Source organism: Phocoena sinus, chromosome 5, assembly GCF_008692025.1.
Source record: "Phocoena sinus isolate mPhoSin1 chromosome 5, mPhoSin1.pri, whole genome shotgun sequence".
NCBI classification, from domain to species: Eukaryota; Metazoa; Chordata; class Mammalia; order Artiodactyla; family Phocoenidae; genus Phocoena; species Phocoena sinus.
In genome coordinates this window covers 78049607-78077100 of record NC_045767.1, presented here as the reverse complement: position 1 = coordinate 78077100, position 27494 = coordinate 78049607, and the positions used below count along the sequence as shown (strand labels likewise).

General features: G+C 39.9%; 1 long non-coding RNA gene across 1 annotated transcript in view; it reads right to left on the bottom strand.

The window, feature by feature from the left end:
* The window catches only part of LOC116754369, a 115532-nt gene that overhangs the window by 59957 nt on the left and 28081 nt on the right, over positions 1 to 27494 (bottom strand). The window contains exon 2 of the long non-coding RNA XR_004350047.1: positions 2437 to 2586. This is a non-coding gene — a long non-coding RNA (uncharacterized LOC116754369). The remainder of the gene's footprint in view (positions 1 to 2436; positions 2587 to 27494) is intronic.

The window sequence follows — 27494 nt, the reverse complement described above, 5'->3', positions numbered from 1 at the left end:
GTAGTCCATAATCAAAAGTCAAGGGAAATGTTCCTTAATTAAGCTACTTCCATACTGCACATCAAGCTCAGAACAAGATACCGTGGCATTTCATTCCTGGTTCTTCATTTTATCTCGTTTCAGATTTGCTCTGTCACCTGTACTGACTAGATCATAGCTCCCAAACTGGCATAACCATATCCTGTGACTCAGGAGGTACTGAGAAATCCTTGCTAGCACCTAGAACAAGCTCAGAAGTGCCTTGGGCTAACAGATAACATCCCAGCAACACTTACTGGTCATCAGTATTCAGAGACTGTGGAATGGAATTCCAGTCAGAGCAAATTCATCCTGACTTATGAATTTTCTGGAGTTTATTAGGATGAACCAAACTGGGAAGATGTGATTGAAAAAAGCTTCTAATATCCCCCCACCAGAATAAAATGCGTAAGCCGGCTGAAAACAGGGAGTTGATTTCCCAGACGATTTCTTGAATTGATTTAAATGCAGCCATCTCAAATCTCATACAGTTCTGATTAATACCCACTTTATCTCCCTCTGTTGCTCACTTCCTCACAGATGAATTAAATAATGCCTACCTGTGCCACCCCAAGTCCTGCAGGAACACAACCTGATTGCTCAGAAGTGGTCTATTATGGTGAGCATGAAAAGCAATCATAATAAATTATCACTTTTCACACACACACACTCTCTCTCTCTCTCTCTCTCTCTCTCTCTCTCACACACACACACACACACCCCTCGCATCCTCCCCCCCCCACCCCACTGCTGCCTCACTGCAGCCCTCATGCTTCAATAGGCCAATTAAGTAACATGATATACACATGCAGGTCGAAAATGAGCCATCTCTCTTCAGAGCTGCCTGCAAATCGAACAGAGCTTATTTCATTTGGTGTCAGGGGCAATTAACCCAGGTACTGTTGATATCTGACACTTCTGCGACCTTCACACACTGCAGGTAAAACCACTCTTTCCTGACCCTTCTTGTTCCCTTTCTCCCCTCTGCCACCTCTTCCTGTCTTAGCTGTTGCACACTCCCGCTAGGTATTTCTCTTTAACCAAATCCACTCTTTGATGCATGTCTCTCTCTCATTGCTTTCTTTGTTTCTGACTTTCATGAGACATTCAGAAGAAGGAGAGCTGAGGCAATGCTGATTCCAAGAAAGCAAGAAAGAGAAAAGGAGGTGCTGCATTGTCTTCTAATCACCAGCTCAATTAGAAATTTGGCAGCCTGCAAATGTCATGCAAAATATATGGAGCAAGCACTTTTAAAACTGGATTATCGGCACTTTTTTCTGATATAAAGCCAGGCAATTTTTTGCAGACGCTGCTAAATGAAATAATCCTTTCTTTGGTCCTTCCCTGAGGGACACTTTTATATTATATGTTTTTTCTCTTCTTCATGAGTTTCTTTCTCCCATATTTAGTTAAAAGATACATACCCTCAAAACTTTTTTTGTAATCTTTTGTACGTTTTCTTGCCATTTTCATGAATACAATGGACATTCATTCATTTTCTTTCACCAGCTTCTGTTTTGGTGGACTAATAATGTTGCTATTAACAATCACCCTGGATCAAAGAAGATATTCTGAGCCTCAGATACGGAAAGAATAAAGTTTAACTGCAGCTGATAAAATAGTTGAGTGCTGTTATATCTCAGGGAGCATGTAATAAATGTGATTAAAATCACTGTGTTGGAGAAATAGACCTTAGATACCACTCAGTCCAACCCACTCTTTTGCACGCGAATCTGCTAAGTTTTAAGATCTTTGTACAATGGTCTAATATTCACCACACAGAGAATCCATCAACAAGACTCCTCATGCTACCTTCAAAATATAACCCAAATCCAAATAATTCTCACCACCTCCACTGCTACCCACCCTGCCCAAGCCATCGCTGCAATAGCTTCATAATTAGTCTCCCTGCTTCCACATCTGCTCCCAAGTAACTATTCTCTTAGAGCGGCCATGGGGATCCCTTAAAGTGTGAGCCATATCATGTTATTCTCCTACTCAAAACCCTCGAATGTCTTCCCATCACAAAATCCAAAGTCTTTTGCATTAACCAAAAGACCATACATCACCTGGCCCTGGCTGCCCCTCTGGTTTCATTACCTTCCTCTCTGCACCTTGCTCACTTCACTCCAAGCATGCTATTCCTTAAGCACTCAAAGCATACTCTGACTCAGGCTTTGACTTACACAGTTGTCATGTAGAAGGTTCTTTCCACAGATGGTCTCGTGCCTCACTCCCTTTTTTCATTCAAATCTCTGCTCAAATGTCACCTGCTCCAGAGAGGCCTTCTCTGATTCTCTTATGTTAATAGTCACCTCACTCACATCTTCCATCTCTCTTCCTCTTCCCAGTTCAACTGGTGTCACAGAACTTTTATCTCTAACCCACATTCAATTATATACTATTATGTTTACTTACTTCTGTATTGACTGCATCCCTCACTGTAAAGTAGGTGAGTAGGGTCTTTGCCTCTTTCATGCAGTATTTTACTTCCAGAAGAGCAGGATCAGGCAGGAAGTCCCAGCCCTCAGACCTGTGGCATGGTTACAGTTCTCTGTGCATAAGGATCTAGGAAAGAAAAGTAAAGAATGTCTGTTTTTCCTTTTGTGGTTTATGAAACATCCAATCTAGAATGTTGGAGGTTTGGTACGAGGCAACCAAGGATCTAGTTTTGGTCAATTTGAAATATTAAAGGACAAAATAATATGTCCTAGGAATAAGGTCAAATATTCTAGTAGCAAACTCTCACTCTTTGTAAGATCCCCCTAGCATCATGACATGTTGTTTGTGGGAAGAGGTTAGGTCTTTGTAATTTTGAAAATTATAAAATCTTTGTTAAAGTCTGAATGGGGGCATTGCTTGACTTTCATGTTGAGTAGGTGACAGAAAGTATCTCTAAGGCCTTAGAGAGGTTAAAAGTAAAGGCCAAAGGTATGTGCTCTGGAGCCAAACTGCCTGGACCCAAATCCTGGCTCAGTCACGTACATGCTATGATGGTTAATTTTATGTGTCAACCTGACTGGGCCATGGGATACCCAGATATTTGGTCAAACATTATACTGGGTGTGTCTGTGAAGGTGTTTTTGCATGAAATTGCCATTAGGATCAGTAGACCAAGTAAAGCAGATTGCTCTCCCTACTGTGGTGGGCCTCATTCAATCAGTTGAAGGCCTGAATAGACAAAAAGGCTGGCCCTCCCATGAGTAACAGTACCATCTCCTGCCTGATGTTCTTCAAACTGGGATAGTGTTTTTTTCCAGACTATGGACTTGAACTGAAACATAAGCTCCTCCTCGGTCTTGGGCCTGCCAGCCTTCAGACTGGAACTTAACACCACTAGTTCCTCTGAGTCTCCAGCTTGCCAACTGAAGATCTTGAGACTTTTCAGCCTCCATAATCACGTGAGGCAACTCCTTACAATAAATCTCTTTATACATATATCCTATTGATTCTGTTTCTCTGAAGAACACTGACTAATACACATGCTGTTGGGATCCTTGATCATATTACTTAACTTTGCTATCTCTGTCTATAAATTGGCAATAATTAACAGCATCTATCACAGAAAATTGTTGTGAGGCATAAATAAGTTACTCTATATTAATTGTTTAAGTAGTCTCTAGCACATAGTAAGCATTATGTCAATGTTAGCTATTACAATAATTCTTCCAGCCAGGACATTTTTTTAAGAATAGTAATTTGCATGAGCAGTTTGCTCTAAGTTTATGGAAGGGGTATAGGAACTTCCGTCTTAACGCACTTTACTTTACTTTACTCCAGGACCCTAGAAGATATGATGGAACATGGGATACCAATTAACAAAACAATCTCTTTCATCTTTACCTAATTACCTACAACAACAGAAATATCCCCCGTATAGTTATTTAGACTTTGTAAACAAAAGGAAAAAATATTAGGGATCAAAGTTTAAAAAGTTATTTTCTAGGGACTTCCCTGGCAGTCCAGTGGTTAAGACTCTGCGCTTCCACTGCAGGGGACGCGGGTTCAATCCCTGTTCAGGGAGCTAAGATCCCACATGCCGTATGGCATAGCCAAAAAATAAATTAAAAAAATAAAAAGTTGTTTTCTAAGCAACAACAGAGTTTGTAAGGTTGGTATTCAAAGTCCACTTCACAGATAATGAAGCAGGAAGAAAGGACACTGCCATAACCAAGGTCACTCAAAAGGGAGGACTGCTAACTCTGCAGCCCATTGTTAACTCACTGAATTCATACAAGCAGCGACAAGCCAAATCTCTCTTTTAATACACTTGGTCTCTGACACCTTGAGGCCACTAGAATCCCATGTTCACTCTGAACAAAGATTCATCTTGCACTGCTTCAGCCTCCCCAGGCCAGTCTGGGACTTAAGGTTTAATTAAATCCCGTGGAGCTGCATTTTTGAAGGGGCTATTATCTTTAAGTGATTCTGGTTTATGAGTGTCTAGGAAAAGAGGAAGGAGAGGAAAAGAAGACAGAGAGCAAGATGTGACAGAGATGAGAAAGGAAGAGTACAAATCAAGTATCTTTGATCTAAGTTGATTAGTTATGCATTTTTGCCAGCAGTAATTGAAAGACACAAAGAGAATGTGAATTACCCAAGGAAAGCAATAGTGTGTGGTAGATAGCCTCTCTCTATTACCTATGTCAATAGAAGAACCAAAGTGCTGACACTGCATCATGGTTTTCAAAAGGCAATTTTGGACATCACATAAAACAGTTCTTCATCCTTACAATTTACACTTAGATGCTGCAGAAATAAGTTATGGAAGCAAATCTAAGTTGAGTTTACAGTTTCAATCAAAATTTCTCTTTTCTTGTGATGTTTATTATTCATCGTATACAATGCCACTACACAATGAGGAGATTTTCAAGAATAGTGTTTTTGCTTTGCCCAGTTTGCCCTAGGCATGGTAAAACAGAGGTATAGCTCCTTCTGCAAAGTAAAAATTAACTATTCTTTAGCTTTTAGAGAGTGATTCTGGATGAACAAATATCTAAGGGGTTCCAAAAATGGTCAAAGATAGAAAACGTCTTCTCCTTCCCAGACATTTTTATTCCTGAAGCATAAAAACAAGGATATAGCACCTTTACATGCAAATAGAATGGCCCTAGGCTTTTCTTTGCAATATTTATGATCAAATTATATTTTTTAATGTCTTTGGAACAGGAGAAACTATTGGAACCACATGATTAGCTGACAGTGCTATGTTTTTAGTATACCCAATAAACCTAGGTGTAAATTTCATTTCAAAATTATATCCTCTGAGGTTGTTAGCCATTTGATCTTTAAATTTCCACAACTGGGGACTTCCCTGGCAGTCCAGTGGTTAAGACTTCGCCTTCGGGCTTCCCTGGTGGCACAGTGGTTGAGAGTCCGCCTGCCGATGCAGGGGACGCGGGTTCATGCCCCAGTCCGGGAGGATCTCACATGCCGCGGAGCGGCTGGGCCCGTGAGCCATGGCCGCTGAGCCTGCGCGTCCGGAGCCTGTGCTCCGCAACGGGAAAGGCCACAGCAGTGAGAGGCCCGCGTACCAAAAAAAGACTTCGCCTTCCAATGCAGGGAGTGCAGGTTCGATCCCTGGTCGGGGAGATAAGATCCCACATGTCTCACGGCCATAAAACCAAAATATAAAACAGAAGCAACATTGTAACAAATTCAATAAAGACTTTAAAAGTGGTCCACATCAAAAAAAAATCTTTTAAAAAAATTCTACATTTGATGCAATCTTATTCAACAAGTGGTAATCGCCTGCTATAGATTGGGCACTGTGGTGGTTAAAAATGAGAACACAGGTTTCTGTGCCTAATGAACCCACAGTTTAGTGAAGAGATGGGGCTTCTAAAAGAGACAGAAAAAAGGCACAGCCTAAATCAAAATGTAGAATAAGATAGCATCATGAAGATATATTCAAGGTGTTATGTGAGGTTCAGATGCTTCTCCCTCAATGCCATAAATCCCAACTCCTTCAAAGTCATGCTACCATTCTTCTATCATCTTGTTCATCCTCCCTGTTGTATTTACCTGCAGATCCACAGGTTAATTCTCTTCATCTCTTAAATATGCAGCACCTGACTCACAGTGACTCTCCACCACTGCTCTTGGTGAGTTCAGTGTCCACTTGGAATTCCTTCCAATATCTTGGCTTTTTAGTTTCATTGCCTTCTCAGCTACAACGATCTGATCTTCCACCCCACTTCAGCTTCCTTCTTTTCTATACATACTGTCATTTCAAATGACTGCACTGCTTCCATTGGCTCAATTTCGAGTATCCCATTCTCTGAGCTCCATCTGCTAACCTTCTGGGCTTACTCCCTCTAGCACCCCAACACCAACAATCCATTTGAACCCATCCATGTTCTCACTTGCCTTCCTCACCCTAGCCTAGACTCCACAACCTATCATTATTATCATTATATTGCACATGCCCTAACCTCCCTTACCCCAACCCTGATAATTGCAAACACCACTCTGAACCTGCACCTGAATCACAGGTACCAAAGCCACTGGCTAAGTGAACACATAATTATGCTGATTCATCTTGCTTCAAATTTATAACTACAGTCTCTACTGCTTCTTGACATGCATATTATATTTCCCCAACCCATTCTCAGTCTCCCACTCACCAGAGGAATATTCCATATCCTCTTTTCTCTCTCAACTTCCAACAGCTCTTCTGCTATCCTTTCTCTCAGCTATGACCTGACTTCTATTCACTGAGAAAATGGAGGTAGTCAGAAGAGATCCACATCTTCCTACAGCCATAAACCAGCCTGCATCTATACCCGTATACTCCTCCTTCCCTCCTGTTAAAACGGATGAACCATATACACCCCTTTCAGAGGCCAACCCCTTGACTTGTACTTTGGATTTCTTCTGCTCTTGCTTAACCAAGGATTTTGTACCCCCTCTCTCCTACATCATTGAATTTTTCCCTCCGGATTACTCCCATCAGTAAACAAACATACAATAATATCACCTTTCATAAAATCCCTTCCAGATTTGAAATTCCTCTCTAAGTTCCATTCCTTTGCTCTCCTTTATAGCAAATCTCAATTTTTTTAAAGTTACTTATACCTGCAGTGTCAAATTCCTCTCTGTCAATGCTCTCTTGACCCAGACTTTTGTCTCCACCATTTCACTGTACCTGCTCTTAATCTCCATCCTAACAATGGTCATATCTCAACTCTCACCTAACCTCATACAGTAGCAGCATATAACAGGACTTATTATTCCTTAGTCATTGAAATACTTTCTTCATTTGGCCCCCAGGATGAGGATCCAGCTACAAATTGGCAACTTCACAGTCAACATTTCCAGCTATGACCTTTCCTCAAGTTCTACCTGTGTCTCCAACTGCCACTTGGATAGCTAACAGGCATCTCAAATTTAACATATACAGAAGTTACACTAAATTTTTCCCCTCTTAACTGTTTCTCCTACAGTTAACCCTCTCTCCAAATATATATATATATATATATATATACACATATACATATATATATAGCTCAATTCCATCTGTCCAGTTGCTCATGCCAAAAAGTTTGAAATTATCTCTCTTGTTCTTTCCTCCTACATCCAGCAAATTTGTTGGTGCCACCTTCAAAATATAGCCAAATCCAGCCACTTCCTATCACCTCCACTGTTAACCTAGTCTAAGCATCATCGAGATTTTTGCAATCATCTTCTAATCAGACTGCCCATTTTTACCCTTAACCTCTGTATTTCCCTCCCCACAGAACCACCAGAGTAATTTTTTTAATGTTAGTCATTTCAGGTCATTTCTCTACTCAAAACATTCCAGAAGATCCATATTTCATTCAGAATAAAAACCACAGTTTTTTCAAGACCCAGCAGGCCCACATGAACTGGTCTTCACAGTCTCTCTGAGATCACCTCCTACCACCCCTCCCCGGCTCGCTCTGCTCCCGCCACACTGTGTTCCTTGCTATACCCCAAACATCTTCCCAAGCATAACCTTGCTTCAGGGCCTTTGCCACTGCTGTTTTTTGGCTTGGAACACTCTTTCCCCAGGTGCACTCTCTACCACATCTGAAGTCTCTGCTCGAATAGTCAGTGTCATATTTCCTTGAATACCTTATGTTATCTCTTGTCATACTCTGTCACTTGACTGTGTTTAACTTCCGAAGTTAGTACTTACCACCACCTGAAATGCTGTATATGTATTTGTTTGTCTGTAATGATGAGGAGTACCTAGAGAACAAGGATTTTATTTTACTCCCTGCTATATGCCCCATGTCTAGAGGAATGTTCATCAGTCATATTGGCCTGTAGTTTTCTTTTATTATGACATCTTTCTCTGGTTTTGGTATCAGGGTGATGGTGGCCTCAGTAGTTGTGGTACATGGACTCAGTAATGGTGGCTCGTGGGTTCTAGAGCACAGGCTCTGTAGCTCTGTAGTTGTGGCGCACAGGCTTAGTTGCTCTGCGGCATGTGGGATCTTCCTGGACCAGGGCCCAAACCTGTGTCCCCCGCATTGGCAGGCAGATTCTTAACCACTGCGCCACCAGGGAAGTCCCTGGTGGTGTGTTTTGGGGTGTCTGTGAACTTATTATGATTTTAGGCAGCCTCTCTGCTAATGGTGGGGTTGTGTTCCTGTCTTGCTAGTTGACCGGCATGGGGCATTCAGCACTGGAGCTTGCTGGCTGTTCGGTGGAGCTGGGTCTTAGCATTGAGACAGAGATCTCTGGGAGAGCTCTCACTGATTGATATTACAAGGGGCCAGGAGGTCTCTGGTGTTCCAATGTCCTGAACTCAGCTCTCCCACCTCTGAGGCTCAGGCCTGACACCAGGCCAGAGCACCAAGACCCTGTCAGCCACACAGCTCAGAAGAAAAGGGAGAAAAAAGAAAGAAAAAATAATAATAATAAATTTTTTAATTAAAATCAAAAAAAATTTTTAATAATAAAAAAAGAAGAGAGCAACCAAACCAATAAACAAATCTACCAATGATAACAAGCGCTAAAAACTATACTAAGATACACATAAAAATCAGAAACAACTCAGTCGCAGACAGCAAACCCCAAGTCTACAGTTACTCCCAAAGTCCACCGCCTCAATTTTGGGATGATTCATTGTCTATTCAGGTATTCCACAGATGCAGGGTACATCAAGTTGATTGTGGGGATTTAATCCGCTGCTCCTGAGGCTGCTGGGAGAGATTTCCCTTTCTCTTCTTTGTTCGCACAGCTCCTGGGGTTCAGCTTTGGTTTTGGCCCCGCCTCTGCATGTAGGTCGCCCTCAGGCATTTGTTCCCACCCAGACAGGACGGGGTTAAAACAGCTGCTGATTAGGGGGCTCTGGCTCACTCAGGCCGGGGGGAGGGAGGGGTACGGTAGTTATAATTGGAATGCGGGGCGAGCCTGCGGTGGCAGAGGCCAGCATGACATTGCAACAGCCTGAGGCGCACCGTGTGTTCTCCTGGGGAACTTGGCCCTGGATCACAGGACACTGGCAGTGGCTTGTTGCACAGGCTCCCAGGGGTGTGTGGATAGTGACCTGTGCTTACACACAGGATTCTTGGTGGCTGAAGCAGCAGTGTTAGCATTTCATGCCCACCTCTGTGGTCTGAGCTAATAGCTGTGGCTCGTGACCGTCTCTGGTGCTCATTTAGGCAGTGCTCTGCCTTCTGTGGGCAGACAGGGAAGGAACCCCCTCTCCTCGAGCACCCGAAACAATGGTCTCTTGCCTCTTAGGCAGCTCTAGACATTTTCCCGGACTCCCTGCCGGCTAGCTGTGGCACACTAGCCCCCTTCAGGCCGTGTTCACACAGCCAACCCCGGTCCTCTCCCTGGGATCTGACCTCCGAAGCCGGAGCCTCAGCTCCCAGCCCCCACCCATCCCGGCAGGTGAGCAGACAAGCCTCTCAGGCTGGTGAGTGCTAGTCAGCACCCATCACTATGCGGGAATCTGTCCGCTTTGCACTCTGCACCCCTATTGCTGCGCTCTCCTCCATGGCTCCAAAGCTTCCCTCCCCCGCCCACCCCCTTTCTCCACCAGCGAAGGGGCTTCCTATTGTGTGGAATCTTTTCCTCCTTCACAGCTCCCTCCCAGAGGTGCAGGTTCCGTCCCTATTCTTTTTCTTCCCCCCCCCAACCCCCGTATGCGGGCCTCTCACTGTTGTGGTCCCTCCCGTTGCGGAGCACAGGCTCCAGACGCACAGGCTCAGTGGCCATGACTCACGGGTCCAGCCGCTCCGCGGCACGTGGGATCTTCCCGGACCGGGGCACGAACCCGTGTCCCCTGCATCAGCAGGCGGACTCTCAACCACTACGCCACCAGGGAAGCCCCCTCGTTCCTATTCTTGTGTCTCTGTTTTTTCTTTTTTTTTTGCCCTACCCAGGTACGTGGGGAGTTTCTTGCCTTTTGGGAAGTCTGAGGTCTGCCAGCATTCAGTAGGTGTTCTCTAGTAGTTGTTCCACGTGCATATGTATTTTTGATGTATTTGTGGGGAGGAAGGTTATTTCCACGTCTTACTCCTCTGCTATCTTGAAGGTCCGCACTCAGCTAGTTTATATTGCAGTAACAAGCCACCCCAAAATCTCAGTGGTTTAATATCCAGAAGTTTATTTCTTGCTCACACAAAGTCCCCTCAGACCTAGGGATCTCTCCGGGTAACTACTTCTATACCCAGAGACCCAGGTGCTTGAATCTCTTAGCCCAGCCATCTTAACACAAAGCCTATGGTCCACACAGCAGGGTAAGAGACTCAATGAAAGATCTCACCATAATAACTAAGTGCTTTAGCCAAAAACTACATGTGTCACTCGCACTCACAGCCCATTGGCTTGAATGGGCTGTGACCCCATGCAACCGTAAGAGGGCTATAAAATTCAATCTTCCAAGTTCCATGAAAGAAAAGTGAACCATCCCTAGTCACCACCATGCTTTCCAAAATGTCCAAGATTAATAGGCCACCATGGGGCACCAGATCATTAAGCAGAACATGACCAAGGACCAGGAGGCAAGGCTCGGTCCAGAGGCAGCTGCTGCTGATACCATCATCATCGCCACCTCTTTAACCGCCACCTCTCACACGTAATTATTCTTCAAGTCTTACAGGTTCTACCTCCTTAAATACTGCTGTATTGGGCAGTAATGGGCCCCTTTTCTCCATTACTGCTACCACTACCTTACTTTAGCCTCTCGCCACCTTCATTTGCAAATCTGTAGTCTTCTACCTGGTCTTCCCACTCTCAGTCTTCCAACATATGTCCTGTCTCAAAGAGTCCCATCCCATTTCCTGATCATCCAACCCCAAAACTCCCTTTACCCCAGCCACTTTCTACTGCCTTATTCTATGTTTTTTTCAGATCCCTTGTCACTATCTGAAATTGTAAGTATATCTATCTAGTTGTCCCCACCTCCACTGCTGCCACGATACACATAAACATGCACTGGAATGTGAGCTCCCTCAGATTTGGGAATTGACTAATCAGAGCTTTATCTCCACCTCGTAGAATGCCTAGTGCGAGGCAGATCCTCAATGTGTATTTGTGGAATGAATAAATTTTCCATCATGAAGCCCATGTGATCTTTATAAAACAACTCTGACCATGTAATTTCTCAACTTAAATGCTCCAGTGACTCCTTATTGTATTTCCAGATAAAGTTTCTGCTCCTTAGCAAATTTCTGAGAACCTCCATGAAATATCTCTGCTTATTCCTCTGGTGTCACAGACTACAGTCCCCTCATTCTCAAGGGGTTTTCTCTCCCAGTGGAGTTTGTAATTCATTTTCCCTCAGAGTAACATATTTTTCAAAGACAACCACTCCCTTTACTTGGTTAATTCCAATTTGTTTTTCAGGATTCAAGTCAGACAGTGCGTCCTCTGAAGGTTAGAACCCCTCCTCTGTACTGTGATAGTCACCAGGTTACAACTAGAAACTGTGGAAGACACCAGATTAAAACCAGGCCCTGGGCTAGATACTAGGTTACAACTGTAAACATGACCTATCCGTGTTATGGTGGCACAACTAGTTCTAAAATCTAACTCTCAAACCTAGCTTAAAGCATTGTTCATGTAGAATATTATCATCGTTATTACTTTTATTATTACTCCTACTAGTTATACTTCTTTTAACCAATGGCTTTAATCATCCAGAATGGCCTGAAAACTCAGAAGTAAGCAAGCAAGGTCTTTGGAGCAGCCAAACTGATGGCACAAAGCTGATACACTTTATTTATAATCTGGCCCCCAGGTCCTCCCTCAGAGCCTCATTACAGTACAGTGTACTCTCATTTAAACCAGATTTCAAACAACCTTCACTATTTGGTTTGCCAGCCCACTAGATGATAGAATCCACCAATCACCATTTTATTAAGTGCTTACTACACACAACACATTGTGCTAAGTTGTGGGAACTAGAAGAAAGTACAAAAATGTCCACACTCCAGGGGTACATGGGCACACTCTATACTTTCTACTCAATTTTCCTGTGAATGTAAAACTGTTCTAATAAGTAAAGTTATTAGTTAAAAAAATTTTAAGTCTACACTCCTGTCCTTATGACCACCCACTTTATTGAAGAGGTACCCCAAATAAGAAGACATTTTCCTGTGAATGTAATGTTCTAATAAAAAGTTTATTAGTTAAAAAAATTTTAAGTCTACACTCCTGTCCTTATGAACCCACTTTATTGAAGAGGTACCCCAAATAAGAGACAGAATAAGAGTAAATACCTCATGAAAGCGAGAAATGAAATGTGACTTTTTCAGCTAGAGAAGATACAGGGGTTGGGGGTTGGGGAATAGGAAAATCAGGAATAAGAACTTAATAAACATAGTAGTTTTAGAGCTACTTATTGAAGAGATGAAAAACCCTGCATACCTAAAGAACCTCTGATCTAGGACAATGGGAAGGGCACTCAGCTAAGAGCTGAGGGCTGAATTTTCATCTAGGTCTCTATTTGCCCTGCTGTGCAGCTTTCAGAAAGTCATGCCAGCTCTCTGGGCCTCACTCTCTTCTTGTCTACTGTGAGGGAGCTGAACCAGATGGTCTTCATCAAGGCCCACCATGCTTTAAAATCCTATGATTCTATGTTCAAACTTCTGACCATGAGCCATCAAAATAAAGCTAAAATATATTCAGTATACTGTTTAAAAGGCAGGCAGGTTTATAGAATTTTTTAAGTTTGCAATTTAGCAGGATAAGTTTCAGTTATCCGAAAAATCTACTTAAGTGGAACACTGCTATCCCCCCCTTTTTTCTTAGCACTATCCCCCTAGGGGGATAGTTTCTAGTGCTAGAAAAGTGAAACTTTCACAGTGTTATTTAAACAGCCCAGCATCGGCTGACCAAAATAATTTTAGGCCAAAGAAATAGAGGAACCTGCAGGGGATTCTCCTTTCCCTGCAGTTTCTATAAAAAACAACTGGCCAAAGGGGGTAAATCTGTCATTCCCAAAAAGTACCCCATTAGGAAAGCAAGTGTTGCAAGGGTGGAGAAGTCAGCTACTATAGAAGATGGACAGGTACCAATGCTCTCTACCTAACCACCTCCCACCATAGCTCATTACCACCTGAGCAAGGTATAGACGTGTGCTGCTGAATACTGGGACCGTGTTACCTTGTACTAAAAAGTTATCAGTAACCAGTACAGGGTAACCAGATGGGCACCTGTCCAAATGGCTATAGTTTCAATGTTTTTTTGTGTGTGTTTTTTTTGCGGTATGCGGGCCTCTCACTGTTGTGGCCTCTCCCGCTGCGGAGCACAGGCTCCGGACCCGGCTCACGGGCCCAGCCGCTCCGCGGCAGGCGGGATCCTCCCGGACCGGGGCACGAACCCCCGTCCCCTGCATCGGCAGGCGGACTCTCAACCACTGTGCCACCAGGGAAGCCCAGTTTCAATGTTTTAAAACGTAAATACCTGTTGCCCTTTATACAGATACATCACATATGAGAACAACTTCATGCCCTAAAGATGACTAATAAACAAGTTACCAATTGTACTGGATCTGGACAGAGGGAGAGTGCCAAGCCCAGAGATGCTGCTCACATCCACGCCCAGCTAAGGCAGAGGAGAGCTGACTCTGAAGAAAGCTCATGCATTCCTTTATTCATTCACTTGACAGTTTCAGGCCCCTGTTATGTGTCAAGCACTGTATCAAACCCAGGAATTTAGCAGTGGAGAAAAACTAGACATGATCTTTGCCTTCATGTTATGTACTTTTTGTAAAATTACAAAAGCTTTATGAGCTACTGAAGATTAGTAATATTTCAGAAAAATTGGTGTCTAGGAAGGGGGTATATGGAAGATCGACTGACCTACTTGTGGGGTTAAGGGGAAGCAAGGAAGCCTTTCTCTTGAAGAGACGGCATTTGAACCGAGAACTCAAGGTTGAGCTGGTATTAACTTCTGGCTCTTTATATAAGGCAGCCAATCAATTATTTGCCCTCATGCATCAATGTTTGTCAGCCTAATGTGCACAAACTCCCACACCTAGGTATACTAGGAAAATACAGTCACTAGATTACTTGGAACAGCTTTCATTCTGTCAACTTTACTCAAAATCTGTTAGGGGAAAATTTAATTATATTAAAACCAACATAGATTTATTATTACAGAAAAAAAGTATTTGAGTGTTTTTTACAGAAAAAAAACCCAAAACATCGAGATAGTTCTAGTCTTCTGTTAGGATTGTTTTGGGCAATGCCCAACTCCTCTATTCACTTTCACCTGGCATTAGGGCTACTTCAATAGAAAAGTATAAAAAGTTATTGATGTATCATTAATAAAAGAGCCTCAGATTTGATTCAAGATTATTTTTATCACTGAGCTTTAAGTGAAAATGGGTAAGTGTTCATTTCCAGTAGTAGCAATAGTAGTAGTAGGAGTCATCGTCTCAATAGTGTAGCTACTGCAGTAGTAGTAGCTGCTATTGTTATTGTAGTTATAGTTAATAACAGTAAGTAGTAGTGGTGGTTGTTGTTGTCATAATCATAGTAGTAGTTAAGAGCTGGGTTGGACCTGAGCACTAACATTTACCAGCTGAATGAGATCAGACAATTTATTTAAATTTCCTACATCTTTAGAATGGGGTTAATGAAACATCTATCTCCTTAGATTGTTGAAAGAAATAAATTAAACATGTATAAAGGAAGGTGCTGGCACAAAACAAGTCCTCCACATGTACAGGCTATTTTTAAAGTATTATCTTTATTAGTAGTGTTATTGGTATTATAACATATCTCAACATCCTGAGAGGAAGCTGGAGTAAAGGAAAAGCAAGTCAAAGTTAGTTTGGAGTTGACGAGTAGTGAGTAATAAAATAACCTAACTTCAATCTGAATCAAACCCATGATCATCAACAATTTCATTAGGGAAAATATGCCCTCCAAGTGGGGTTGCTGTCATAATTTCCTTTAAAGTACTTTATAATATCTGTCTATGCACTAACTCAAGTTAAACTAATCCATGTTGCATTTCTCAAAAGAAAGAATTATATCAAGCACCAAATACATTAAGCAAATAATAACAGATCTTAAGGGAGAAATAGACAACAATACAATAATTTTAGGGAGCTTCAGTATCCCATTTTCAGCAGTGAATAGATCATCCAGACAAATATAAACAAGGAAACACTGGAAATGAACAAACAGACATATGTCTTAATAGACATATACAGAACATTCCATCCAATAGAAGCAGAACACATTCTTCTCAAGCATACATGGAACATTCTCCAGGAAAGATCATATGATAGGCCACAAAACAAATCTTAGCAATTTAAGAAGATTAAAATCATACCAACTATTTTCTCTGTCCACAGTGGTATGAAACTAGATATAAAGAACAAGAGGAAAGTGAGAAGGTCTACAAATATATAGAAATTAAACAACACATGTTTAAACAATCATTGGGTCAACAAAGAAGTCAAAATGGAAATAAAAATTCTCAAAACAAGTGAAAGTGGAAATATAACATCAAATATTGTGTGATGCAGCAAAAGCACTTCTGAGAGGGAAGTTTATAGCAATAAACACATATATTAAGAAATTTAAAAGATCTCAAATAAACAACCTAACTTTACACCTCAAGGAACTAGAAAAAGAACTAATTAAACCTAAGGTTAGCAAAAGGAAGGGAATAATATTGATTAGAGTAGAAGTGAATGAAATAGAGACCAGAAAAACAACAGAAAGATCAATGAAACTAAGAACTAAGGTAAACAAAACTGGCAAGCTTTAGCTAGACTAAGAACAAAGAGAGAAGACAGAAATAAATAAAATTAGAAATAAAAGAGGACACTACAACTGATACTACAGAAATATACAGAATCATAAGAGACTACTATAAACAATTACATGCCAACAAATTAAATAACCTATAAGAGATAAATACATCTAGAAACACATGACTTACCAAGACTAAATCAGGAAGAACTAGAAAATTTGAACAGACAATAACTAATAAAGGGATTGAGTCAGTAATCAAAAAACTCCCAACACAGAAAACTCTAAGACCAGACAGCTTCACTGGAGAATTCTACCAAAGACTTCAAGAAGAATTAATACCAACCCTCTTCAAACTCTTCCAAAATATTGAGGAGGAAGGAACACTTCCAAACTCATTCTATGAAGCTAGCATTACTTTGATACCAAAACTAGATAAGGATACAAGAAAAAAAAAATAAAACAGTATCCCTGATATAGACCAACATCTCCGATGAATGTAAATGTAAAAATTCTCAACCAAATGTTAGCAAACCAAACTCAAGAACACGTTAAAAGGATTTATACCATAGCCAAGTGGAAATTATCCTTAGAATACAAGGATGTTTCAACATATGCAAATCAATAAATATAATACATCACATCGATATAATGAAAGATTAAAATCACACAATAACCTCAATAGACACAGAAAAAGCATTTGACAAAATACAACATTCTTTCAAGATAAAAACCCTTAACAGATTGGGTATAGAAGGAACATACCTCAACATAATAAACAGCATATATTGATAAACCCACAGCTAACATTATACTCAATGGAGAAAAATTGAAAACACTTCCTCTAAGATCAGAAACAAGACAAGGACACCCATCATCACCACTTCTATTCAGTATTGTGCTGAAAGTCCTGTCTAGAGCAATTAGGCAAGACAAAGAAATAAAAGGCATCCAAATCAGAAAGGAGGACGTAATATCATCACTATTTGGTGATGATATAATCTTATATGTAGAAAATCCCAAAGAGTCAGTCAAAAAACTGTTGAAATTAATCCATGATTTCAGTAAAGTGGTAGGATACAAAATCAACATACAGGAATCAATTGCATTTCTTTATTAATGATGAAGTATCTGAAAAAGAAATAAAGAAAACTATCCCATTCACAATAGCATCAAAAATAAAAACATACTTAGGAATAAATTCAACCAAGGAAGTAAAATATCTGTACAATGAAAGCTGCAAGACTTTGCTGGAAGAAGCTAAAGAAGACACAGACAAATGGAAAGACATCATGTATTCATGGACCAGAAGAATTAATATTTTTTAAATGATCATACCACCCAAAGCCATGTACAAATTCAATGCAATCCATATCAAAATACCAAAGATATTCTTCACAGAAATAGAAGAAACAGTCCTAAAGTTTATCTAAAACCACAAAAGACCCAAAATAGCCAAAATGATCCTGAGAGAAAAAATAAAAGAAACAAAGCTGGCAGTATCACCACTTCTGAATTTCAAACTATACTATAAAGCCATAGTAATAAAAACAGTACAAAAATAGACACATCAAACCAATGGAACAGAATAGAGAGCCCAGAATTAAATCCTGGCATATTCAGTCAACTAATATTCAACAAGGGAGCCAAGAATACCCAATAGGGAAAAGATGGTCTCTTCAATAAATGGTGCTGGGAAAACTGGAGAAACATATGCAGAACAATGAAATTAGACCCCTATCTCATACCACTGGCAAAAATAAACTAGAAATGGATCAAAGACTTAAATATAAGACCTGATACCATAAAACTCCTAGAAGAAAAAATAGGGAAGAAGCTCATCAATACTGGTCTTGGAGATGATATTTTGAACATGATGCCAAAAGCACGAACAACAAAAGCAAATATCAACAAATGGGATTATATCAAACTCACCGTCTACATAGCAAAAGAAATAACAAAATGAAAAGATAAAACTACTTAATAAGAGAAAAATTTTACAAACTACATATTTCATAAAGGGTTAATATCCAAAATATATAAAGAACTCAGTCGACTTAATAAAAAAAATAATAATTTGATTAAAAATAGTCAGAAGGACTAAGTAACTAAACAGACATTTTTCCAAAGAGGACATCAAAATGACCAACAGACACATGAAAAGATACTCAACATCACTAATCACCGGGAAAATGCAAATCAAAACTGCAATGGGATATCACCTCATACCTGTTAGAATGGCTATTATCAAGAAGACAATAGACAGATGCAGGTGAAAATGTGGTGAAAAGGGAACCTTTATACATCGTTGGTGGGAATGTAAATTGGTCCAACCACTATGGAAAACAATAAGGAAGTTCCTCAAAATATTAAAACTAGATCTGACATACAATCCAACAATTCCATTCTGGGTACATACCCAAAGGAAATGAAAACAGGATTTCAGTGAGGTATATACACTCCCATGTTTCTCACAGCATTATTCACATTTCCAAGATATGGAAACAACCCAAAAGCCCAGCTAAGGATGAATGGATAAAAAAAGATGTAATTCATATACACAATGGAATATTGTTCAGCCATGAGAAAGGAGGATATCCTTCCATTTGCAACAACATGGACAGACTTTGAGCACACTATGCTAATCAAGATAAGTCAGACAGAGAAAGACTAGTACTATATGAGATCTAAAAAAGTTAAACCTATAAAAAAGAGAGTAAAAATTTATTCAATTTTTTTAAAAAGGGGAAAAAAGAAAAATATATCAAATCTCAAGCAGGGAATGGGGTACTTGGTGTTTCCAAGGAGGTAGGCCTAGCATGACGTTTTTGTTTATAGTTACCTATTTCTGGCTTCTTTTACCTCTCTGGAGTAGATTGCCAGAGAGGTAATTACTCCTGGTTTTCTATAAGCCATGTTTTTAAAGAAAAGCAAATCTTCCTTAGCCATTTAATTCTCACTGCAGAAACCAACATGCCAAAGTAAGCCTTAGAGCTTCTATCCCTTATTGTTTTCTATATCCTTCCTAAGAGCCTTTCCTCTTCAAAGACTAGTTAGTACCTCATTTTCTGAAGTCCCAGGTAGCTGGACACTTAATCTTCTTAGCCAGGAGCGCAAGAGCTTGCTTGCAGACGTGGTATGAAATAATAAAAACATTTTGCCTTAAAGACAAACTTAGCATTTAGTCTGACTGCACGCAAATAATTTAATCCTTTATTTTTCTTACCTGCTCAAAAGCAGGCACATTCTCTTTAGAGATTAGCCAGAATGTGATGACTTAATTCACATTTACTACTTACATGCCTGGCTTAACATTCTTGTGAATGTGCTTCTGAACATTCTTCCTAAAAGCACTGCTGTCATTTTTGCTGAGAAAAGTGCTTGCAAATCCATTCATTACAGCAAGGGTCCAGAGTACTGAAAAATGTGCAGGTAAATGGCTGGGTTTCCAGGTTCAAACCCTACTCAAGGAGGCAGCAACAGAGGCCATTACCAGCACCAGCTCTGATGGACACTGTGAATTACAGTCCAGTGGCTTGTCGGCATTTTCCTGATGGATGGTGATAAATTCTAGCAGAGAGTAGGGGCAGAAGAGGTTCAGTATTCAGCTACACTAAGGTTACTGATTATAAGTTTGAGCAGAGAAATTATTTCTTCTGCTCTTTCTAGTCATCAAGGCCTGCCCTGAAAACAGAATTCAGTATAGTTTGTATTCCTTTCTTTATCTTTCCTTAATTTTTTAAACTCTTTTATTGAGCACTTATCTGGTAAGTGCTTACTTACTTACCAAGCACTTTGCATGCATTAATAATAATGTCCAACATTTATTGAGTGCTACTATATGCCAGGCACTATTTTAAATGTTTTGAACAGATCATGCTCATAACGGCCCAGTGCAATAGGGATTGTTATTATCCCCATTTACAGATGAAACTCAGGCCCACAGGGATTAAGTAACTTGTACGGGATCACACAGCTAGGAAGTATAATCTGAAGTTGGGGGAAATGCTATCTTGGAGTGTCTATGGAATTTAGTTGAACATTGGCTGTGAACTGGGGGGATAAGCAAAACCTTCTAGGTCATTATTATCTCCTTAAATTCTCCAGAGGCTCTGAATGACAAAGAGTATAAGCATCATCCAAAAGTTAATAGTAGAATAAGAGCTACTATTACCAGGGGGAGGGGAGAATGCTATTTTGGGACAAGTGGGCCTATCAGTGACCCTGCCCCTGAAATCTTATCCGATAGGTAGTCACAAATATGCAGGTACAGTCCTTTACTTTTCAGAAGATCTGAGTTTGGACTCAAAAAACCTTAATTCTATATCCAATTATGTAACCTTGGACAAGTCACTTACACTTTCTAAGTCTCCATTTTTTCACCAGTTACTGGGACTATCATATTAACAACCATCATACCTACCTAACAGAACTGCTGTCAAGCTCAGAGACTCTACAAGAAAATGTTTCATAAACTGAAGAGTGTTATGCAAATGTGTTATAATTGTATTGCACTGAATGTGCTTATTCTATGGGAATATTTTCTATACACATACAGGATTTATTGCTGTCATCTCCGAAAAGAAGGGAGCTTTACTTTTGCATGTTGCCCCTGCTATACTCTAAGACACTGTAGCTTGATTGAAGTGTGAGCTATTTTACCCAGTCCTTGACCAGAAGCCTCTAGCAATTTTTATTTCTGACATTCTAAAGGAATCTTTAGTCTATCTAAACCAGGCCTTGGATAACTCTGTATAGTCAAGATGGTTTGAAAGGTCCCACCTATCACAGAAAAGAAAACAAGCTTCCAGTGATTGAAGTGACTAAGCTAAATGAACTGGGGAAGACAAAAGAAAAATGGTTCCTCGAAACTTCACGTGATTCAAAAATACATAACCAATGCAAATCACAGATATTCAGAAAATGAAATTTGATTCAAAATGTGAGATATTATACATGGTTTTGTAAAGTAAAAGACCACCCAAAAGGGATTTACAGAAAGCAAGGCAAATCTGAAGTTGCCCTTGGGATCACTGGAAAGCAAAATAATAGACACCCAACCAAGTTTTTTCTCAGATCAAAATTACTATACATCTATAGCCTTAAGGCACCTATGTCAAAAGTAAAAAGCTTTGAAGGTCCATTGAAAATGATAGAAAATGAGATTAAGAAAATGAGATTATCCCCGCCATGTCCTCAAGTCCATTCTCTATGTCTGCATCTTTATTCCTGCCCTGCCACTAGGTTCATCAGTACCATTTTCTTAGATTCCATACATGTGCATTAGCATACGGTATTTATCTTTCTATTTCTGACTTACTTCACTCTGTATGACAGACTCTAGGTCCATCCACCTCCCTACAAATAACTCAGTTTCATTCCTTTTTATGGCTGGGTAATATTCCATTGTATATATGTGCCACATCTTCTTTAACCATTCATCCATCGATAGGTTGCTTCCATGTCCTGGCAGTTGTAAACAGTGCTGCAAAGAACCTTGTGGTACATGTATCTTTTTGAATTATGGTTTTCTTGGGGTATATGCCCAGTAGTGGGATTTCTGGGTCATATGGTAGTTCTATTTTTAGTTTTTTAAGGAACCTCCATACTGTTCTCCATAGTGCCTATATCAATTCATATTCCCACCAACAGTGTAAGAGGGTTTTTTCCCACACCCTTTCCAGCATTTATTGTTTGTAGATTTCTTGATGATGGGCATCCTGACCAGTGTGAGGTGATACCTCATTGTGGTTTTGATTTGCATCTCTCTAATGATTAGTGATGTTGAGAATCCTTTCATGTGTTTGCAATCTGTGTGTCTTCTTTGGAGAAATGTCAATTTAGGTCTTCTGCCCATTTTTGGATTGGGTTGTTTGTTTTTTGATATTGAGCTGCATGAGCTTCTTGTATGTTTTGGAGATTAATCCTTTGTCAGTTCCTTCGTTTGAAAATATTTTCTCTTGTCTTTTCGTCGTTTCTGGTTTCCTTTGCTGTCCAAAGCTTTTAAGTTTCATTAGGTTCCATTTGTTTATTTTATTTCCATTACTCTGGGAGGTGGGTCAAAAAGGATCTTGTTGTGATTTATGTCAAAGAGTGTTCTGCCTATGTTTTCCTCTAAGAGTTTTGGCCTTACATTTAGGTCTTTAATCTATTTTGAGTTCATTTTTGTGTATGGTGTTAGGAAGTGTTCTAATTTCATTCTTTTACATGTAGCTGTCCAGTTTTCCCAGCTCCACTTATTGAAGAGGCTGTCTTTTCTCCAGTGTATATTCTTGCCTCCTTTGTCAAAGATAAGGTGACTATATGTGCATGGGTTTATCTCTGGCCTTTCTATCCTGTTCCACTGATCTATATTTGTTTTGGGGCCAGTACCATACAGTCTTGATTACTGTAGCTTTGTAGTATAGTCTGAAGTCCGGGAGCCTGATTCCTCCAGCTCTGTGTTTCTTTCTCAAGATTGCTTTGGCTATTTGGGGTATTTTGTGTTTCCATACAAATTGCAAAATTTTTTGTTCTAGTTCTGTGAAAAATGCCATTGGTAATTTGATAGGGATTGCACTGAATCTGTAGATTGCTTTGGGTAGTATAGTCATGTTCACAATGTTGATTCCTCCATTCCAAGAACATGGTATATCTTTCCATGTCTTTGTATTATCTTTGATTTCTTTCATCAGTGTCTTATAGTTTTCTGCATACAGGTTTTTGCCTCCTTAGGTAGGTTTATTCCTAGGTATTTTATTCTTTTTGTTGCAGTGGTAAATGGGAGTGTTTTCTTAATTTCTCTTCTGATTTTCAGTTTAGTATGTAGAAAAGCAAGAGATTTCTGTGCATTAATCTTGTATTCTGCTACTTTACCAAATTCATTGACTAGCTCTAGTAGTTTTCTGGTAGCATCTTTAGGATTTTCTATACATAGTGTCATGTCATCTGCAAACAGTGAGTTTTACTTCTTCTTTTCCAATTTGGATTCCTTTTATTTCTTCTTCTTCTCTGATTGCCATGGCTAACACTTACAAAACTATGTTGAATAAGAGTGGTGAGAGTGGACAACCTTGTTTTGTTCCTGATCTTAGAGGAAATGGTTTCAGTTTCTCACCATTGAAAATGATGTTGGCTGTGGGTTTTCATATATGGCTCTTATTATGTTGAGGTAGGTTTCCTCTACGGCCACTTTCTGGAGAGTTTTTGTCATAAATCGGTGTTGAATTTTGTCAAAAGATTTTGGTGCATCTATTGAGATGATCATATGGTTTTTATCCTTCAATTTCTTAATATGGTGTATCACATTGATTGATTTGTATATACTGAACAATCCTTGCATTCCTGGGATAAACCCCACTTGATCATGGTGCATGATCCTTTTAATGTGCTGTTGGATTCTGTTTGCTAGTATTTTGCTGAGGATTTTTGCATCTATGTTCATCAGTCATATTGGCTGTAGTTTTCTTTTTTGTGACATCTTTGTCTGGTTTTGCTATCAGGGTGCTGATGGCCTTGCAGAATGAGTTTGGGAGAGTTCCTCCATCTGCTATACTTTGGAAGGGTTTGAGAAGTATAGGTGTTAGCTCTTCTCTAAATGTTTGATAGAATTCACCTGTGAAGCCACCTGGCTCTGGGTTTTTTTTTTTTTTTTTCTGTACGCGGGCCTCTCGCTGTTGTGGCCTCTCCCGTTGCGGAGCACAGGCTCCGGACGCGCAGGCTCACCAGCCATGGCTCACGGGCCCAGCCACTCTGCGGCACGTGGGATCTTCCTGAACCGGGGCACGAACCCGTGTCCCCTGCATCGGCAGGCGGACTCTCAACCACTGCACCACCAGGGAAGCCCTGGCTCTGGGTTTTTGTTGGAAGATTTTTAATCATAGTTTCAATTTCAGTGCTTGTGATTGGTCTGTTCATGTTTTCTATTTCTTCCTGATTCAGTCTTGAGAGGTTGTACTTTTCTAAGAATTTGTCCATTTCTTCCAGGTTGTCCATTTTATTGGCACAGTTGCTTGTAGTAGTCTCTCATGATCCTTTGTACTTCTGTAGTGTCAGTTGTTACTTCTTTTTCATTTCTAATTCTGTTGATTTTTCTCCTTTTTTTCCCTCATGAGTCTGGCTAATGGTTTATCAATTTTGTTTATCTTTTCGAAGAACCAGCTTTTAGTTTTATTGATCTTTGCTATTGTCTCCTTCATTTGCAATAGTGAATCTTAAGCCAAATTATCAATCCCTGTCAAATTTTCTTCTCACTGAATCTCCTCCCACAGAGTCAAGGGCAACTGGATATTCCAACCTAAGAGCAGTAACTCTGGAATAGTCATTACTCTTACTTCCAGTTCCCAATAACATTTCACATGGTAGATTGGTACTTCATGAGCGAATGAGGCCCTGTGACTCTCTTTGGACCTTAAGTTACAGCAGAAGTTACATGTGCCAATTCTAGGCTGCACATTTAATTGCCAGTGTGATGAGAAATACTTGGGTAGTCTTTCCCTCAGCACAGTAAACAGCAGCTTCTGAGATGGCAGAAGCTCTGTCACCCTGGGTCATTGTGTGACTCCATAACTCTGATGTGTATAAGCTCTTTGCCAACCCAGTGATGCTTATCATATTCTTGTTTGAACCCTAATTTTTTTAGTCTCCCATTCTAAACTCTAAGCTCTCTGAGGACAATCACCAAATCTAATTCCCTTTTTTTTTTTTTTTTTTTTTTTTTGCGGTACGCGGGCCTCTCACTGTTGTGGCCTCTCCCGTTGCAGAGCACAGGCTCCGGACACGCAGGCTCAGCGGCCATGGCTCACGGGCCCAGCCACTCCACGGCACGTAGGATCTTCCCAGACAGGGGCACGAACCCGTGTCCCCTGCATCGGCAGGCGGACTCTCAACCACTGCGCTACCAGGGAAGCCCCTAATTCACTTTTATATCCTTCATAAGATATAGCTCTTATAGACAGCAGAAGCTCAGTACTATCTGTTGAAAAACTAAATGTATTTACAAGAGATTCCAACGTTATAAAGTAATTAGATATATTTTCATATACTACAAATTACTAGTCTGCTATTATTAAACTATTATCTGTATGTAAGATAATCACTGAACTTGGCATTCCGTACAAACAAAATATTTTCATCTTGGGCAGAAAGTATGTGGGTTTTCCAATTATAATAGGATAAAGCTAAGAAAAAAAACAAATCTTTATCATGTAGGTAAGGAGAGCAGACACACTGACTCCCTATCATGCAAATTATATTCCAATATTAGTGAAAGGCCTAAACCCAATCCAGCTTCTTGTGATTATGGTAATGTACACTCATTTTGACACAGAATAAGCTGGCTAGCCAAAATGAGAACAATATCAAATGATGACCTGGATTAAAACAATTGTTTCACATTTATGGGTTCATTTTTCTCTAGTGGCTATTCTTGTTTTGACTAATAGTATCTCTTCACATTGTGAAATGAAACTTCTAAACATGAATGTAGCTTACAGATAAACACAGCATCTCTATTCCCTAGTCTGCTTGTGTTTATTGTTTTATAATGTTGATATATCCCAAAACTCCTTGGGGTTATATCTCTTCTAAACAGTTGGCTCTTTAAAATGTATTCCTTGTATTTTTACTTGATCATTAGACTAAAATATCATTAGTTAAGATACCGTTTCCAAGCAATTTGTTAATGTGTTTGATTAGCTGTCTCCCCCTCCTCCCATAGAACTCCTATGATAACAAGCACAGATGTAGGAGTCATTTTATATACCCTAACATTTTGTAATAATTCCAGTATAGTTTGTCAACATTTAGAAACAAAAGCTTCTAAAACATTCTTTTTTTTTTTTTTTCGGTATGAGGGCCTCTCACTGTCGTGGCCTCTCCCGTTGCGGAGCACAGGCTCCGGACGCGCAGGACTCTCAACCACTGCGCCACCAGGGAAGCCCAAAACATTCTTGTGCTTTTATTTCTTATATCATCTTAATTATTCATGATTAATAATATTTATAACTATTATTTTGTTATGTTTAGTTTATACAAATTTATATAATAAAAACCAGGCAAAACTATTTTCAATCTTATGACTCCTCAAAGTTATCTTAAATATTGCCTACAATGATAGTTAAAACAACTGACTGCAGCATATCCTAGGCCCGAGTTCTTTCTGTATATCTATTCATAATAAGCAAATTCTACTTCATAATCCACTTTTCCTTCTCTTCCTCAGAAAAAACAGAAACATCTCCTTCTTTAATAATAAATTTTGATTTTAACTTGGTTACATAAAATAAGAGCGTTAAAAAACTTTTCTTCTCCCTACATGTTGATACTTTAAAATGTCTCAGCTGATCTATCTGCTAATGATTATTTGGACAATGATGCAGAGAATCCTTTTTCTCAAAGGAATGAACACCTTCTAAGCCAAGAACAGCTTTGGGTCCAGATGTTACTGTTGTTCATTCTCACCATTAATCACCAAATATTGCAGTGGGACCCACCATGGATATTATTCAAACAGTGACTCAATTAAATTCAGAGGCAGTCCATTTAATCTTCATCAGCTCAAACAATGGCAACTTCATTTTTGTCAAACAAATGTTGAGTCAGGGAAGAGAAACTTCAGAGATTTTCATTTCATTCAATATTGTTATAAAGTAACTGGATTTACACTTTGACTTTGGACAAAAGAGAGCCATAGCACTTTGCCGGAAGGCAATGCTACAGGGAAGATAGAACATCTTGCACCAGAAGGCACAAGTGGTAATTTTGTGATTAAAAAGTAAAAGATTCATTTGTTCCCTTAAAAGATGTGATAACTGAAGAAAGAAATAAAATATTCTGTTTGGACTCTGCAATATGAAGATGGATGTGGGGCAGGGAACTACAATGGAAGGAGGAAAGTGGGACATGTCTAACTCTTACATTATTCACTTCATCTAGACCATGGGTGAAAATAGCTCCTCAGAGGGGTTCAGTTAGAAAGCAGCCTATGGGCATGATGAATGAGGCATCTATAATTAAATGCAGCATCAAACTGCTGGAGACCTTTCTTAGTAGGGTCATGACATCGACTTTTTTTTTAAGTGGGGTAAATGCAGAGGGAGTCTAACTGTATATCTTTAGCCATTAGTTTGGAATCACAGCTGCTTACTCCAAGGGCCTCCCTGGGATAATAAACCTCATTTGGGGACCTTTACTTCATCATCTCTGAATTAGTCTGGTTTCTAGAAGAAACAAAAAAACATGAAGCAAGATCCATGAGGCAAAAAAAGGTGTGGCACAAATAAGGAGTGATGAATAACGCAA